The sequence below is a fragment of the Rhinoderma darwinii genome, chromosome 10, assembly GCF_050947455.1.
Source record: "Rhinoderma darwinii isolate aRhiDar2 chromosome 10, aRhiDar2.hap1, whole genome shotgun sequence".
Taxonomy (NCBI): domain Eukaryota; kingdom Metazoa; phylum Chordata; class Amphibia; order Anura; family Rhinodermatidae; genus Rhinoderma; species Rhinoderma darwinii.
Window position 1 is genome coordinate 81,449,401 of NC_134696.1, and position 18,957 is coordinate 81,468,357.

Genomic DNA, 18,957 nt, shown 5'->3' on the forward strand with positions numbered 1-18,957 from the left:
GAGACGCCAGCGCTCACTTCCGCTCCACTCTGCTGTGTCCCGTAAGGTGCGCGTGCACGCTCGCGCCTGGCCTTAAAGGGCCAGTGCGTGCACGTGTAAATCATGAGTAATTAGCCCATGATCACCCTGGACTATAAGAAGGGCTCTGCCCTTTTACTCCTTGCCTGAACGTTGTTCATATTCCTCTTTTAGTCTTGCAAATGGTCCCTTAGTGTTATCCTGTTCCCGTGCCCTGCTTCCTGTATCCCGTGTTGTAGTTGTTCCTGTGCCCGCTATAGTGTTGGAGTTGAGTTCTGCACTCGGCCACGTCTGCTGTGTTACACCACGGCTGGTGTCATCTGTCTCGTCTGCATCACCTGCCGTCAAGATCGCATTTGTGCCTAGCCGTTGCTACTGTCTGGACTATTACAGGTACCCTCGTGCTTGGACTATATATATTGGCTTGGTACACTGTAGTTTGGCCAGCTCCCATCCCGCTACAACCGTGCGGCCCAGTGGGTCCACACAACCCACAGATCATGACACTGCCAAAGCAAAAAAAATAAAAAGTAACAAAAAGTAAAAAATACAAATAACTAGTCAGACAATTGAGTACAATCTTGGGCACCTGTGTGTAAGAAGGACATATATAAATTAGAGCCGGTGCAAAGAAGGGCAACCAAGGCAATTAAAGAATGGGTGGATTGTAACACCAAGACAGGTGATCAAAATTGAGGTTATTTAGTTTAGAAAAAAGACGGCTTAGGGGCGTTCTAATTACAATGTACAAATATATAACTGGACAGTACAGAGGTCTTTCTAATGATCTTTTTACACCTAGGCCTGTAACCACGACAAGGGAGCACCATCTGCATCAAGTGGAAAGAAGGTTTCATCATAATCAGAAACGGGGATTCTTTACGGTAAGAGCAGCGAGACTATGGAACTTTCTGCCACAGGATGTTATGATGGTTAACTAAGTTCAAGAAGGGCCCTGATGCCTTTCTTGAAATATATAATATTACAGGTTATGAGTACTTGATTCTGGAGATGGGACATATATCCAGGGATTTATTCTGAATCAATCAGAATTTCTGATTGATATATTTGGAGTCGGGGAGGAATTTTTCCAATAATGAGGCAATTGGCTTCCGCCTCATGTTTTTTTTTTTTGCCTTCCTCTGGATCAACATGGCAGAATTGTCCTTTTTCAACCTCATTAACTATGTATCTATGTGAATAATTGCTCCAAAGACATAGTACACATTTTGGTGACCGATGCTTTTTAAAGCCTAACATTACTCAAACATAAAGATTCAGGTGACTGCAGTGAACCCCAATACCCCTTGGGTCACCAGCATCCGAGAAGCTGAGTTTTACGGTGTTGTTTGGTGGGACGCTTACACTATAGAGCTGCTTTAGCAGTTTCTTTTTCTGCATGTGACATAGAGGGAACACTGTGGTAAAATAGGATTTTCTTTCACGAACGGAATACTCATGAGTGACCATGATGCTCCATCCGTGTTATTTCTGCGGGAAAGCTACAAAAGCTCCGCAGCGCCGGGATCCAGACTCACAAATCACAAAATATGAGCTACCTGGACCCCTGTGTGACATGGGGTGAAGATAAATATTGGGCTTCTCTCACACCTGAATGTTCAAGTTTTGTGTGGAAGTAAGGCTTTAATAATATACAAGAAAAGTAATAGATATCAATTTCAGCAATTATTTTATTACTGAAATTAATTTCTTTATCTGGAGAAGGGGGGGTTACTATAATAACCAGCACGACTGCAAGGAAGTTCGGTCTCCCCACAGTCAGACCCAGGTTATTTTATGACAGTCGATAATCTGGACTCCGCTCTCATTATATTAGGTAATTGCTCTTTATGCAGTTCTCTAATATATTCTGTATAGGTGTGCTTCACCTGTATTGATTTCCAGATCGGTTTGCACCTGTAGAGCAGCGTTTTATCCCTTATTTTTGTCTTAAATCATTTTTCCAGCCAATCATCCTATTTCCATCAACTCCATTTCTTTGTATGACCCCACAGTCTCCCTGTCTAACTAGCCCTTACCCCTCCTTTTGCAATCCCTTCTTCCACATAATCCCTCCTTCTCCATAGCTCCCTTTTCCACAGCCCCCTGTCCTCCTCTCCATCGCATCCTCCCTTCTTTTTTCTTCATGAGCCTCTTCTTCTCAGCACTGCCTCTGTGCTGCTGGATAATCCTCTGTCTCATTGTCTCTTCTCACCCTCTGCATTACCCCCAGATGTGCTGCATTTAGGAGGCTACGTCTGTAACATGACACCAGGGGCAGAAGAATGAAGCATGGAAGAGAAAGAGAGGGAAGACACAGACTATCCCACCGCTTCGTCACAAACACCTTTTATTATTCGGCAAGGCTTTATAGGAAATCCTAGGAACAAGTCAAGCCACTTACCACCCGGGGACGGAAACATGCACTGAGCGCTGCGCTCATATTCATAAAGGTAAAAGCAGTCCACATTTTATATTCCGCTTTATTCTAATTGTTCGCTTTTCTTTGTATAGACCTTTAACGAAGAGCAATTTCGGTACTCTGTGTGAATGTGTTATGTTCCCGATGATAAACTGCAAAAAAAAAACAACAAAAGCTGTTAAAAAAAAGGTATCACAAAGCCAATCAGTCATTCTGCCCGTCGCTCGACAACCTCACCGTTAACCCATTCTATACATCTTTTTCTGCTAGACACGTCCTAAGTTCTCGTTACAAACGTGTTCTCAATATAATAGCTGCTACTCATAGAGTAGTGACGTTAAGCCCTGTCACTTGTTAGTCAGACAGCGGAATAAGGAACATTCTGGTACAAGGGGGGGTTAACGTGACCACATCCTCCATGTGAAATCAATGGTGTGTATCATATTTATTATGTAAGGCTATTTGTGCATAATGCTGCACCATCGGGAGAAGCTGCGGATATCTTCCCGGGGAGTTAACATGTTAACGTTACCTTGAACACAGTGTAGTGATTGTATGGACGAGGTATCCGTATCTGGAACGTCTTCGCTCCTACACGGTAGTGAACGACGTATACTTTGCAGTGGTATATTGGTTTAATACGGCTATTGGCGGCTTGGTAATGAGCACCCCCCCCCCCTCCGAGCGGCATGTAATGAGTCTGTGTCTGGTTATGAATGTGTGTTCTCTTGTGCTCGGCTGTGACATGAGCGGCAGGTGTACAGGCCGAGGGAGAACTGCACCAGCTGCGGATGCAGTTTACGGCTTTTTTCCCCTTCAGAATGGATGATGTTCATATCACTAGTTACTATGCAGAGCTGGACATATTGTATAGAAGAGGAAAAGTCCGAATAAAAGTAAAATACGGGATCACACGAATGGAAAAAGGTTCCAGACATTGGTCTGACTTTTGTCAGGAGACAAATTCTAATTATTGGATTGTGTTTCATAGCAGACAGGGTGGGCCAAATGTTAATCTGCCTTGTGCCAGCTCTCATGGTGCCACAGAGCCCAGCCAGCGTGAACCTATTCCAAGTATCTATGAATGAGCAGCAAATGAATATGTATAGACCTATATCCATATACAGAAATAGATTCTATACACATATATACAAATCTTTTCTGTCCTTTATCCTGCACATTGGGAAAGCGAGTCTCCAGGTTTGAGATCCCATTACAAGTTTTAACTATTCCCATGCAGAGCACAAAGCTTATGGTGGTGCACGTAAATACATATCATTTATATATATATATATATATAATTATATTTAAAATATTAAGATTTTAAGGTCTATCATTTCTTAAAAGGGGTTACCAGATTCTTTTTAGACATGGACATATTAAACCTGTAAAGTATTGGGTACCGATCGAACAGCCACTTGAACTACAGATTGTACGGCGATAAAAGGGCGCCTTCTATGTTGATGAAGGATCATGTGACCGGCTGTAATAACTTTACAAAGAAAGTGTAGGTACCAGTCAAATGATCCCCCACGACCAATCGGCTGCAGGGGACGTGATGTTTTACATATAGTGCGCCCTCTCACATGCCCTTGCCCTATTCAGGGTGCGATTACACTCACTAGCGCACTGTTATTTTGGCCGCCTTCTAGTGACAGACTCTGTAACTGGGCTGTACAGAATCAGAAAAGCATGGCTGCTGTCTTCCAAAAACACTGCCACACCTATCCATGGGTCATATCTGGTATTGCAACTCAGCTCCATTGAAGTGAATGGGGTTAAGCTGCAATACCACACACAACCTGTGGACAGGTGTGGCGCTGTTTTTGGAAGAGAGCAGCCATGTTTTTCTTATCTTGTACAATCCCTTTTAGAGGTCCTGACATTTGGTAAAAAGGCCCTTTTGGCTCTATTTTGCATTAACTTCCATACATGTGAAGCCGTCATATCTTTAAAATGAATGGCTTTTCACGGTCGATTCTTTTTACTGGCACCATCCAGGGCATAGGTGGCAGCGTTAGTACCCGAATCCCTCTATAGAAACTATTTTTGGGAAGCTGATTTGGTCTTCGATACTTTTTACAAACTAATGAATAAGTAAAACTATCATGTAAATGTAGGGGGCAAATACAGACTGGGCACCAAAGTTCTTTTTATATAACTACTTCCCACTTTTTATTCGTGCTGACGTGACAAAATTACTAAGAAAATGCTGCAGGCAATGACATCCTTGTGCAATATGTGTGTAGTGTTCACACCCGCAGCAGCTGAAAAGATGGCACTGGTATAAACATTATCGACATTGTGCACGCAGGGTGTTAGCCCACATAATACATGCCAATCTTATACACAATCTTATACACAATCTTATACACAATCTTATACACAATGCTACTGAAGTGTCTAACAAACATAACATGGAAATGTGAATTTTCTCCCGTGTTGCAGCATTTTGTTTGGTATGCCAGCGTCGCCCATGTAAACGAAGGGTTTGTGCCGGCACCAGCATCAATGGTCCAGGCTGCAATGTTATTCGGAGAGATTTGCTGGATTGGTGCTCCTCGTACAATGCAGTTACATAGTGTCCCATCCCAGAGCTCTTGTACCGTGCAGGTTTTATTAGTGTCCGAGCTTTTACTAATGTTCACATTCCGGCTGTGCAGACAGAGATATTGTGACCATGCAAATTACAATCTGACATTTAGAAAGTCATTTGTGAAATGATAATTAGAAACGTGATTTCTGTGACTATTCTCATGTATCTCCACAGTTCAGACTCGTCCTATTTTTATCCCCAGATATTTTCCACACATGCATATGAATATTAATTTACTCCATTATGTAAAGATGTAAATAATCTATGTGCGCATATGAAAATGAAATTAAGGAGCAACTCCAGGCAAAAAACCAAATTTAGATATGAGTGGAGTTTACATGCACTGCTTTTGCTGTGGTTTTTGATGTTTTTTCCCTCTGTAAAATGCATTAAAATGGCTTGTGTGAATGCAGCCTAACAATCTGTCACTCCATTCCACCAGTGTTGTACTCTTAGGGTATGCTCACACACAGTGTTTTCAGACGTAATTCGGACGTTTTACGCCTCGAATTACGCCTGAAAAAACGCCCCTAATAAGCCTAGAAACATCTACCCATTGCTTGCAATGGGAATTACGATGTTCTGTTCCCACGAGCCTTTATTTTATGGGTCGCTTTCAAAATACGGCGCGTAAAATGATGACTCGTCAGAAGAAGTGCAGGACACTTCTTGGGACGTTTTTGGAGGCGTTTTTTATTGACTCCATTAAAAAAACTGATCCAAAAACGGCTGTATAAAACGCCGCAAAAAACGTGAGTTGTTATAAAAACATCTGAAAATCAGTAGCTGTTTTCGCCTGAAAACAGCTCCGTATTTTCAGACGTTTTTGGTCACTGCGTGTGAACATACCCTAAGGCTGGGTTCACGTCATGTTACGGAACGTATTTCGGCCGCAAGTCCCGGACCGAACACACTGCAGGGGGCTGGGCTCCTAGCATCATAGTTATGTACGACGCTAGGTGTCCCTGCATCGCTGCGGGACAACTGTCCTGTACTGTAATCATGTTTTCAGTACGGGACAGTAGTTCCACGGAGAGGCAGGGACTCCTAGCGTCGTACATAACTATGATGCTAGGAGCCCGGCTCCCTGCAGTGTGTTCTGTCCGGGACTTGCGGCCGAAATACGTTCCGTCCTTTACGGACCGAACATGCTCGTGTGAATCCAGCCTTAAAGGGGTGGTTTGGGTTGTGAAAATTTTGGTATAATGGATGGAAATGAAATAAATCAGCAAAAAAAGTAACACCTATCCTTTTTCCTGGCAATCTAGGGCTGACGCTCCGGTGACAATCCCGGTCGTTGCTTACATGCCCTCTAATTGGCTGCAGCGGTCATATGCTGCGTGCATGTAAACAACCACCGGGGGTGCCCCCTGAACGTCAGAACTGGATCACCAGGGGGAAAATATAGGTAAATACTGCTTATTTATTTCTTTTCCAGCCATTACCCCAAAATTTTCACAATCCGGCTAACCCCTTTAAAGCCAAGATCACACACAGTTGTGATGTGGTTCTTGGTTGCAGTTTTTGGCTCAGTTTTTTTTTTTTACCAAATACAGGAAAAAGAAAGGAGATGTATAAGGGTATGTTCACACGGCCTATTTTCGGCCGTTTTTCGGGCCGCAAACGGCCAAAAAACAGCCGAAGAGATGGAAGCTGAATGCCTCCAAACATCTACCCATTGATTTCAATGGGAAAAACGGCATTCTGTTCCGACGTGGCGTTTTTTTATGCGTCCGTTTTGAAAAGACGGCGTGTAAAAAGTCACCCCGTAAAAAGAAGTGCATGTCACGTCTTGAGCCGTTTTTTGAGCCGTTTTTCATTGACTCCAAAAACAGCCGTGAAAAAAGCGAGCTTGCTTTAAGAACGGCTCAAAATCAGGAGCTGTTTTCCCTTCAAAACAGCTCCGTATTTTCAAACGTTTTTAGTAAGCGTGTGAACATACCCTAAGGGTATGTTCACACGGCAACGCAAAATACATCTGAAATTACGGAGCTGTATTCAGGAGAAAACAGCTCCTGAATTTCAGAAGTTTTTGCAAGTACTCGTGTTTTTCGCGGCGTCTTTTACGGACGTAATTAGAGCTGTTGTTCATTGGAGTCCATGTAAAACTGCTCCAAATACGTCCCAAGAAGTGTCCTGCACTTCTTTGATGCAGGCGTAATTTTACGCGCCGTCTTTTGACAGCGATGCGTAAAATTACACCTCGTTTGAACAGAACATCGTAAAACCCATTGCAAGTATTGGAGCCGTCTTTTCAGGCGTAATTTGAGGCGTAAAACGCCAGAATTACGTCTGAAAATAGGTCGTGTGCACATACCCTAAGTCTTTTCTTTATACCTTTCCTTCCTGTTGGATCCACCTTTGACTCTGTTTAATTGGAAAATAAAAGAATACTGTACCAAAAACTGCATCAAAACTGTGTGTCTTATCCTGGCCTAAGGGTCAGTGGCAGAGGATGGAGGCACCTTTGTTCAGTGGCCAGCTGGAATATATGGGGAATGGAGTCCCATACACTGATTTGTTTCTTTAATATAGAGCAACATTCCCCTATCCCTTCCCCCCACAAACACACATACTTGCAAAAATGTTACATGCCTGTTGCTGCCACTAGGGGCACTACTCTAGTCGTATGTACCTGTATACAAATTGGACTTCAAGTGAAGGCAACAGGCAGCAGAGATTCTCACAAGGAGTAACAGGGGAATAGTGCTCTGGTGCTCCAATGGAGTTGAACATCTGTAACTTTATGTATATGAGGCAAACAAACAATCCAATTTATGCTAATTCCTTTGAAAAAAAATGGGTAGGGTAATGATGGACGATGAAGTTCACATAGAATGCAATACCTCATATGTTTCAATGGCATCACAGGGCCAGTTATTTACAGCATATCTCCATAGTCTTACTAGTCCGTTACTTTCTACGGGATCGCAAAAAACATTCTTCATAGACTCGCAGCCATGGTGTAAACATGAAATTCAATGGTTGGGTAGAAAAGTAATTTTTGGAAAAACTCTGTAACTAAACTGTACTCAAGGACTGCTGTCTATTTTTTACGATTTACCAGTATTTCTCATTGAATAAAGTCTACGTACAATTTAACCTATAGAGGCCCACTCTTACTTTTCCTACTGTCTGTTAGGCGGTTGGGTTAAATAACGATTTCTCGCTTCAAATGGTGAAAATGTCTTTTCTTTCGAGTTATTCTTGTATAAAAGCCGGGCGTTTCAGCATAAGCGTCTTGAGACTTGCCGTTTCCTGTAAATCACGTGTCATTGTAGTGAGGGCGGCTTGCTGGTATTTGGTTCCATTTGGAAGAATACTTAACCAGGTAAAATATATTACAAGGAATCCTCTCTGAGGTCTAGCGCCCAGTGCGGATTCACTTCAGATAAATATCATACAATATAGCCTCTGCAGCTATGTCAGTGTGTGCTATAAAATATTCATGTGCTGTGAAATATTATGCTGTTTCTTATGCTAATCCACCTAAGAATGAATACACACCATAGTCTCCATGGGCAACTTGTTACATAAAGCTGCATATACTGACTCCTCAGAGGATTCTGCTTCAGGAACTCCTTTCGAAACTCTACTAGACCTTCCAATAGTATCATTGACAATCATGGCATATAGGGTACGCAGCCCCTAGGCGGTGGCATGCGTAGCCCAGAGTCCCAATAACAATATTACTGATAACTGCAAATAAACCTTCTGGACAACAAGTTCATTTCCATTGGGCAAAATGCATAGACAATTCAGTGCTACGTAATTGAGAGAGCGCTGTACTGTATATGCAGCATGGCCATAGGAACCCTGAAGTTTTACATAGCGATATGTCACTGTCTTCCACTTAGCGCCAATCTGGGGATGTGATCTCTGAATGTTTGGGCGCCAGATATGCTAATGGCCTCTTATGTCATATAATCAGGAGTAGAAACTGATGAGCGTGATTACATACAATGATTGCTGCTCTAGAACCGTATATCTCACTATCTGGCATCACGCGTCATTCTATTCTGACATTTTGGATGAGCGAGTTCTTTTCGGGAGAGCAGCTGTTCTCACATCACCACTTCACCACCTGCAGTTCGCATTACAATTGTACAATAAAGGTAAATGTTTGAATGGTGCATAGTTGTGGTGATCATCGTGATCTCATCCACTTTGCTACTACTCTAAATGATGCTAGTGTCATGTAAATTCCGTTACAGAAATTCTGCAGTGTTTGCGCTACGTGGGAACCCAATATTATAGTGGCATCAGTTACCATAGACTTTAATGGCGTCCGTTAAACAGATACTTCGTAAACTTGGGTCATAAGAGTTGATGACCCGTTAAATGGACCAATATAATCTAAGGCTGATGGATGGCACAATTAGATATCGGTTTAATGGATACGCCATGAAAGGCTATTGGAAAGCCCACGTCGTACACGTTAAACAGTTGCCTATGACGTATGCTATGCAGTGGATATATCCCCAATTAGGTCCCATGTTAAAAAGTATACATCGCAGTATAGGTTTTTATGCTGGATCCAGCGGGATGGAATAGCATAGTCTACTATGTTAATCCACCCTTCAAAAAAAATGTATGCCAAAGTATACAAGTCCAAAAGAGGCCAAATAGACACTTTGTTGGCCTCCGTCAAGTTAATGGAACCCTATGGTTATGTTTAGCATGTATGTCGGAAGCTCTTGTACATCACATGCTAAACGGACATGTGAACAGGCCCTTATTATGCTGAAATTGTTTATTTGTTAAAATATGGCTTTATGTAGACTATGCAGCTAATCGCCCTGTGCACATGTTGCTACATCAAACAATTCACCATCTTTCTTAAGACCCATAAACTGTGTTAGATGTTGATGATATGATATTGAACTATGGCTTCTGGGGGATGGGGCTAATCTGACACCACTATATAGGTGGAATGATCAGTATAAATGTACGACATCCATACAGCAGTCCCCCACACACCTTGTGTCTCATCTGTTCTATGATAATCAGCAGTCTTTTTTATTTGTACATTACCCATAAAGCCTGAGCAATATATAAACTTATATGCACAAAATAGCAGAATTTTTGCCCAAAACCCTGATGCCTTCTTACCTCCACAGCTCCATACACTCTGTATTACACACAATACACAGTGCATAGGGTGTGTCATATGTCATATTGCCTTGTGGTCTGCACTTGGCTGCTTGACTATGTGCACAGTCAAAGGGAAAGCAATGGGAAAAAATACGTATATAGTGGTGGAGGGATTTACAGACATAGGTGTGAGAAACAACCAGGGATCTGGGCAAAATCTGAATAATTCTTTAAAGAGGATGTGTCAATAGGAAAAAGTGAATTCGACACAAATTTCCCAAAAGTTTCAGATTTTTGCGAATCCAAAACTTTTGTGATTTTTCCTGCCCAAATTGCTCAAAATGGCCATTCTACAGATCGGAAGAAGACAGAGAAGAATGATCCCGTGACCTCGGGCAGCGGCCCGCCAGGCTTCCCCATAAGGCCTTGCAGGCAACCCTCCTTCTAGCATAGCCAATTATAAAGGGTATAGGTGTAAGTCACTAATGACCCAGTGGATGACCGTCATATAAGTCATGGCCAATATAAACAGCCCAACCAGGAAATGCTGCTGCTTTGTGGGGATACAGATAGGAGAGAGAGGTCGTCAGACAGAGAGTGAGAGATAGTAAAACACAGAATACAAATAGATAGTGGATTATTGTCAGTAAGTGTGTTTCATAGTGAGAAGAGAATTAGATTTACAATAATTTGATAGCAAGATAGATTTTAGAGAGACATAGGAGGCAGTCATTGTTAGTTAGGCAGGCAGCCATTGCTGTGAGTGAGTGCTGCTGCATCTATACAATTCCTACGATCATTTGTTTAACACCAATCTTCATCACATAATTCACAAATCTTCAATAATATTAATTCTGCTGCTGATAGCTTGTCGCTGCCTTCTGATACAGATATCACGAACATGACGTCACTCATTGTTTTGCATATATCTAATAGTGGCATCAAAAATTGGTGTATTGGTTTGCGTCAAACATTTATATATCAGTCGGTGTCCAAGCGACAATTTTTTTTCAAATAAATAGATTTTAATTTCATTTCTGGCGCTGATAGCGGCCGGCTTCCTGCTGATACAGACGTCACAGACAAGATGTTATTCATTGTTTTGCATATATCTAATTGCTAATAATAGTGCCACAAAAAATTGATGTATGATTCAGCACCAACCAGTTATACAGCGCCGTTCTACATCAGTTTGTGTCCAAGTGACAATTTATTTTCAAATAGAGTAAAAAGCCATTGCTTCTTCACTTTCCAGGACTATCAGGCACACTGACACTGGCACATGTAGTCGTGACGGAGGAAATGGTTAATAATATAAATACAATGATTCGGAAAGTCTTCAGACCCTTGAGATGGCCAGCTCTAGGAAGAGTCCTGGTTGTTCCAAATTTCTTCCATGTAAGTATTATGGAGGCTATTGTGCTCTTTGGAACTTTCAGTGTAGCAGAATTTTTTTTTTGTACCCTTCTCCAGCTCTGTGCCTCCACATAATGCTTGGCCTGATGAAGACGTTAGTTCAACGTCGAAATGCGTTGCCTGCAGATCAATAAACCAACTTATCTTAAAACTATTTGTTATTCCTCTCTGCAATACAGCAGCGCCTTACTATAGGTCCCCAAAATAAATATATAAATATATATATATTTTTTAAATTTATATATATATATATATATATATATATATATGTACAATCTTTTTTTTTTTCTTTTAACCAATCTCATCCACACAATCCTGTCTCTGAGCTCTACAGGCAGTTCTTTCCTATTCATGGCTTGGTTTTTGCTCTGATATGCATTGTCAGCTGTGAGACCATATATCGATAGTGCTGTGTCTTTCCAAATCATGTCCAATCAAATTAATTTTCCACAGGTGGACTCCAATCAGGGTGTAGAAAGATTTCAAATCTAGAAAAATGGGAGGCCCCAAGAGCTACATTTCAAGTGTCATAGCAAAGGGTCTGAATACTTATATCCATGCGAAATTTGATTTAATTTTTAATAAATTGGAAAAAACGTCTAAAATTCTGTTTTTACTTTGTCATTATGGGGTATCGAGTGCAGAATGATGGGGAAAAACGTCAATTATTTTTTATTTTAGCACTCAACATAACAAAATGTGAAAAAAGTGAAAAGGTCTGAAGACTTTCCAAATGCACTATATATATATTTTTTTTCTTTAAAATTACACCAAACCTTTTGCTACTCCCAAAAAGGGATCATTTTTGGAGCGTTTTTTTAATTATAAAAACATAAAAAACATGACAACGCAGTATTTGGGAAATTTGCTCATCTCTACCTGTTAACCCTGCTGACATGTTTGTTTGTAGTAAATACTTCCCCATAATATAACAATTAGGGTATGTGCACACACACTAATTACGTCCGTAATTGCCGGACGTATTTCGGCCGCAAGTACCGGACCGAACACAGTGCAGGGAGCCGGGCTCCTAGCATCATAGTTATGTACGATGCTAGGAGTCCCTGCCTCGCTGCAGGACAACTGTCCCGTACTGTAATCATGTTTTCAGTACGAGACAGTTGTCCTGCAGCGAGGCAGGGACTCCTAGCATCGTACATAACTATGATGCTAGGAGCCCGGCTCCCTGCACTGTGTTCGGTCCGGTACTTGCGGCCGAAATACGTCCGTCCATTACGGACGTAATTAGTGTGTGTGCACATACCCTTATGGACCATCTTTTCTTAGGCCTCTGTGTTGTGCAGATTCTCAGTTATTGCTCCTTAAATATGTATGAATAAATTGACAACTGGGTATAACCAGTTGCGGGTGTGTCCCTACACAGTCTGACAATGTCCAATCAATCAATGCTGACTGTACCTGACTGTGTAGGGACACACCCCTATGACAAGAGGAATGGTTACACCCAGTTGTCAATTTTTTCATAAATTTTCAGTAGGAGTAAAAGAGGAACGGCACAACGCAGAGCTCTAAGAAAAGTTGCTTCAGAATTATTATGTCATAAGGAATACAAATATTTACTAAACTAGACATGTCAAAATGTGACAGGTCCTCTTTAAGTGTTAAACTAAACTAGAATAAGAATAATATTTTTAATATGTTTATGATATATTTGACTTTCTTGTCACCTGTGGAGATATTATAAATCAGTTGTTTTTTTTATGGTTAAAATAATGCATTTGCTTCAGCTTTACAAGGGTCAGAATTCGAATCCCAGCAGGCGGCACATAACAGTTTCTGAACAGAAAAATTAAGAATAATTACTGGTTTCAGGCGGTGCTCATAGAATCCCAAGTCGCTAATGACTCTGGTTGTCTGGGGTAGAAGGCCTTCTGTTTCTGTTTGGTAGAAAACACTTTGCACTGATAATAGGCTGTAAGAGAGCGGTGGAGATTGTGATACAAATGCCCTGTTAATGAAAGCCATATATTACTGGCCTTGGCACGGGAAAGTATTTTCTTTTTATAGACAGGTCTAGTATATTTATACTCTGCCCTAGCCAAACACAGACACGGATGAAAACTTGTGGCTAGCTGAAGAGTATCTCGGACTTGGAGGTACTTTATATAAAATATTAGGAATCTGCACAAATAGGAATTGTCTAATATACTTTTAGATGTGGGAGTGTTACAAAATTAGAGCTGGATAGTCGGTGTAATGCTAAATTTTACCCTGCTGCCATGGGTTTGTCAGTACTCAGCACACTATAGACCTGGTTTACAGCAGCCTAGTGTCTGCAAATGGCATACTGACTTAAAGGGGTTAGCCATGAATCAATTTTATTTCTGTTTTAACCTAAGGTGACAGGTACAATTAACACCTCAGCAGTGCCACTGGCTGATCGCCTCCATGCCACGCAGCATTGATGCAGTAATTCATGCAAAAGGAGCCCCGACCAAGTATTGAGGGCATATACTGTACATACTTTACAGTAGGCCAACATTTCGGTATTAAAAATAATTTTTTTGAAATTGGGCCTATATAATATTCTTATTTTCTGAGACACTTAATTTTGGGTTTTCATTAACTGTTACCAAAAAGCAAAATGCTGGAAATAGATCACTCTGTGTGTAATGAATCTGTATAATATGAGTTTCACTTTTTGAATTGAACTACTGAAATAAATTAACTTTTTGATATTCTAATTAATCGAGAAGGACTTGTGTATTTATATATATATATGTGTGTGTGTGTATATATACATATATTAGCATTCATAATAATATATTAGAGAATAGTTGATAAGACATTTCTCTTATATTTTGTATAAATTGCTGATAAACTCTAAACTCTAGCTAGACTTGAATTCTTTTTATATGGTATTTAACAATGATCCAGCACTGGATGTTTTTTTCATGCAGTAATCCTGATAAAATTGCATCTGAAAGCGAAGGCTGACCGTCTTCTGCCTCTGTGGACACAGCTGTGACAGGAACAACTATGACTAGCTGGAGCCACTGAGAAGCATTTTTCAACACTATATCAATGCAGCTATTAGGGTATGTTCACACGGCGGGGGTCCGTAACGGCTGAAATTACGGGGATGTTTCAGCCTGAAAACATCCCCGTAATTTCAGCCGTACCGGCATGTGCAGGCGCTTGAACGCCGCGTCAATTACGGCCGTAGTTAGCGCTGCTATTCATTGGAGTCAATGAATAGCGTCTCCAATTACGGCCAAAGAAGTGACAGGTCACTTCTTTGACGCGGGCGTCTATTTGCGCGCCGTCATTTGACAGCGGCGCGTAAATATACGCCTCGTGTGAACAGACAAACGTCTGCCCATTGCTTTCAATGGGCAGATGTTTGTCAGCGCTATTGAGGCGCTATTTTCAGACGTAATTCGGGGGAAAAACGCCCGAATTACGTCCGTAAATAGGCCGTGTGAACATACCCTTACATAGCACTAAGCACAAAGTTCTAAAGCTCTAACCATAGAAAGAACATGTAACAGGACATCCGAGTAACCACCTGGGGCTACATTTAAAAAAAAAAGAAAAATGTATTTTATAAATATTTAATATCTTGTCGTTCTGATTTTAATCAATCTTTTTTGTATTATCCTTTAATACTTGTTTATATATGTACACTACCGTTCAAAAGTTTGGGGTCACCCAGACAATTTTGTGTTTTCCATGAAAACTCACACTTATATTTATGAAAGGAGTTGCAAAATGACTAGAAAATATAGTCAAGACATTGACAAGGTTAGAAATAATGATTTTTATTTCAAATAATAATTTTCTCCTGCAAACTTTGCTTTCGTCAAAGAATGCTCCATTTGCAGCAATTACAGCATTGCAGACCTTTGGCATTCTAGCTGTTAATTCGCTGAGGTAATCAGGAGAAATTTCACCACTTGCTTCCAGAAGCCCCTCCCACAAGTTGGATTGGCTTGATGGGCACTTCTTGCATACCCAGACAGAACCGATAAAAACAAGGGGACTTATACAAAAACACAGAAAAAGGCCATACTTACAAATAGACACAGCCAGGTCAGAAACGCAAATGAGGGAGTGAGCAGGTGCTTTAAATAATAATAGCCACTCCCACTAGTCTTGAGGGGAGTGGTGTGTGTGGTGCATGGGATGTGTAGTAAGAAATAATAAATTAATAGCGTGTGTGCAAGTGTAATACTATAAGTGAAATATAGGGGGCAGTAATGAGTGAAGTGCCTCAATGGAAATAAATGGATAATGGGGTGCAAGTGTGTGAAACATGGAGGGATAGTGTGTACGTCATGAGGCACAACGTGTATAGCCAGGTAGAAGCCTATTTGTGACGCCTTGATAGTTCATAGAGCGGGCTACCCTGCTTGCTATGCCAAACAACAACACACGATGCTCTCCCAGCATCAAAGACCCGGCTGTGTCCAAAAGAAGCGAATATACGTAATAATGAAAAATACCTGGGGTATTAGTGATCATCTTGGCCAAAAGGACGCAAGCTCGCAATCCACGACTTCTTGCATACCATACGGTCAAGCTGCTCCTACAACAGCTCTATGGGGTTGAGATCTGGGGACTGCGCCGGCCACTCCATTACAGATAGAATACCAGCTGCCTGCTTCTTCCCTAAATAGTTCTTGCATAATTTGGAGGTGTGCTTTGGGTCATTGTCCTGTTGTAGGATGAAATTGGCTCCAATCAAGCGCTGTCCACAGGGTATGGCATGGCGTTGCCAAATGGAGTGATAGCCTTCCTTATTCAAAATCCCTTTTACCTTGTACAAATCTCCCACATTACCAGCACCAAAGCAACCCCAGACCATCACATTACCTCCACCATGCTTGACAGATGGCGTTAGGCACTCTTTCAGCATCTTTTCAGTTGTTCTGCGTCTCACAAGTGTTATTCTGTGTGATCCAAACACATCAAACGTCGATTCGTCTGTCCATAACACTTTTTTCCAATCTTCCTCTGTCCAATGTCTGTGTGCTTTTGCCCATATTAATCTTTTCCTTTTATTAGCCAGTCTCAGATATGGCTTTTTCTTTGCCACTCTGCCCTGAAGGCCAGCATCCTGGAGTCGCCTCTTCACTGTAGACGTTGACACTGGCGTTTTGCGGGTACTATTTAATGATGCTGCCAGTTGAGGACCTGTGAGGTGTCTATTTCTCAAACTAGAGACTCTAATGTACTTGTCTTGTTGCTCAGTTGTACAGCGGGGCCTCCCACTTCTCTTTCTACTGTGGTTAGAGCCTGTGTGTGCTGTCCTCTGAAGGGAGTAGTACACACCGTTGTAGGAAATCTTCAGTTTCTTGGCAATTTCTCGCATGGAATAGCCTTCATTTCTAAAAACAAGAATAGACTGTCGAGTTTCACATGAAAGCTCTCTTTTTCTAGCCATTTTGAGAGTTTAATCGAACCCACAAATCTAATGCTCCAGATTCTCAACTAGCTCAAAGGAAGGTCAGTTTTATAGCTCCTCTAAACAGCAAAACTGTTTACAGCGGTGCTAACATAATTGCACAAGGGTTTTCAAGTGTTTTCTAATCATCCATTAGCCTTCTAACACCGTTAGCAAACACAATGTACCATTAGAACACTGGAGTGATGGTTGCTGGAAATGGGCCTCTATACACCTATGTAGATATTGCATTAAAAACCAGACGTTTGCAGCTAGAATAGTCATTTAGCACATTAACAATGTATAGAGTGTATTTCTGATTAATTTAATGTTCTCTTCATTGAAAAAAACTGTGCTTTTCTTTAAAAAATAAGGACATTTCTAAGTGACCCTAAACTTTTGAACGGTAGTGTATATTGAATTGTTTTATTTGTAGTCTATATCATTATCAGACTTTTAATCCATTTCACTCTTGATGGTCATATGATGAATAGGCTTTCTGATGGTGTGTTTCTGATTTCTATCATTGTGTCCGTCCATCTTGTTCTGTTCCTCTTTGCACATCATCTCTTCCAAGCATGATTACTTTTTCCAATTAATTGTTTTTTGTTCTTACAATACATCCAAAATAAGATAGCTTAAGACCCACTTCACACTTTGCATTTTGATCCAGTTAAAATCGCATTACTACAACTCACAACTCACAGCTTCTGTGTCGACGCCCGTGATTAATCAGTCTGCATCTGCTCCTAGGTCTGATAGTGACTCGATCTGCTACCAATCAGGCTGGTAGGCTGAGGAGTGGGAGAACCTATCACAGCCTGGCCAGACGGAGCTAGCTCCCACCCTCGGTCTATTTATACCTTCATTTCCTGCTTTTCCTTTGCCTGTGATTCTCTCTTGTTTCCTGGCTCTGCTGTTCCTGCTTGTACTATTGACCTCTGCTTCAATTTGACCTTGGCTTTACTGACTACTCTCCTGCTCTGCGTTTGGTACCTCGAGCACTCCTGGTTTGACTCGGCTCGTTCACTACTCTTGTTGCTCACGGTGTTGCCGTGGGCAACTGCCCCATTTCCCTTAGCTTCTGTGTACCCTCATCTGTTTGTCTGTCGTGCACTTATTGAGCGTAGGGACCGTCGCCCAGTTGTACGCCGTCGCCTAGGACGGGCCGTGCAAGTAGGCAGGCACTGAGTGGCGGGTAGATTAGGGCTCACCTGTCTGTCTCCCTACCCCGACATTACATCACGTGCTACCTTTTTTCCCTACTGGGGAAAAAGTTGTGAGACAATTGCAAGAATTCTAAAGACTTTGTTCCTCATAGGGAAACATTGCATTAGCATTTGTTTCTCTTCATGTCCAGTGTATACTGCCTTATCCAGTGAATGTTGACACTGAAAAGAAATTGAGTAACATTGTGCTGTACTATTATGAAGCTGTCACATGTATATTTAGGTCTCTACGGCATGTGAAATAAAAGGCCTGAAATTTGCAGTTTGTGTACCAGAGCGGAGATTTAGTGTCCACTTAGACATCCCGATGTGGGCTGTGTAAACAAGTGCCGATCAACGAGATAGCTCATTGATCGGCACTCGTTTGCTCCTTTCACGAGGAGCAATGCATGGGAACGAGCGATCAATACTATGATCGCTCGTCCCCATACAATTCCAACATGTCGGCAGCAAATCTCCTTGTTTACGCAGTTAGATGTGCTGCCGACAACGATAATGTTTCATGGTGGTGGGGGAGAATGTGGGCACTTTTTGGACACATAACGCTTCATTGAAAGCTTTAAAAATGAATCTATATTGTAATCCTACTCAATAAACAAGCAGGAACATCTTAGTGCCTTGCCTCTAGTAAACTGAAATGTGTTCTCTGCAGCCTCGGTAATCCCAAAAGGCCTGAAGGTAATTTTTTCTCTTTAATTACTCTCAATGGACCTTTATTAAAGTAGAGATATTATTCCTTATTCGCTCAGCCTTCAATGAGTAAAATTAGATGTGG

General features: G+C 41.4%; 1 protein-coding gene across 3 annotated transcripts in view; it reads left to right on the forward strand.

The window, feature by feature from the left end:
- The first annotated feature begins 2,115 nt into the window (after positions 1–2,115).
- Positions 2,116–18,957, forward strand: part of GRIK4 (glutamate ionotropic receptor kainate type subunit 4) — a 289,366-nt gene continuing 272,524 nt past the window's right edge. For all 3 annotated transcript variants that reach the window (XM_075840105.1, XM_075840106.1, XM_075840107.1), the window contains exon 1: positions 2,116–2,471. The gene's annotated coding sequence lies outside the window, so the exon portion shown is untranslated. The remainder of the gene's footprint in view (positions 2,472–18,957) is intronic.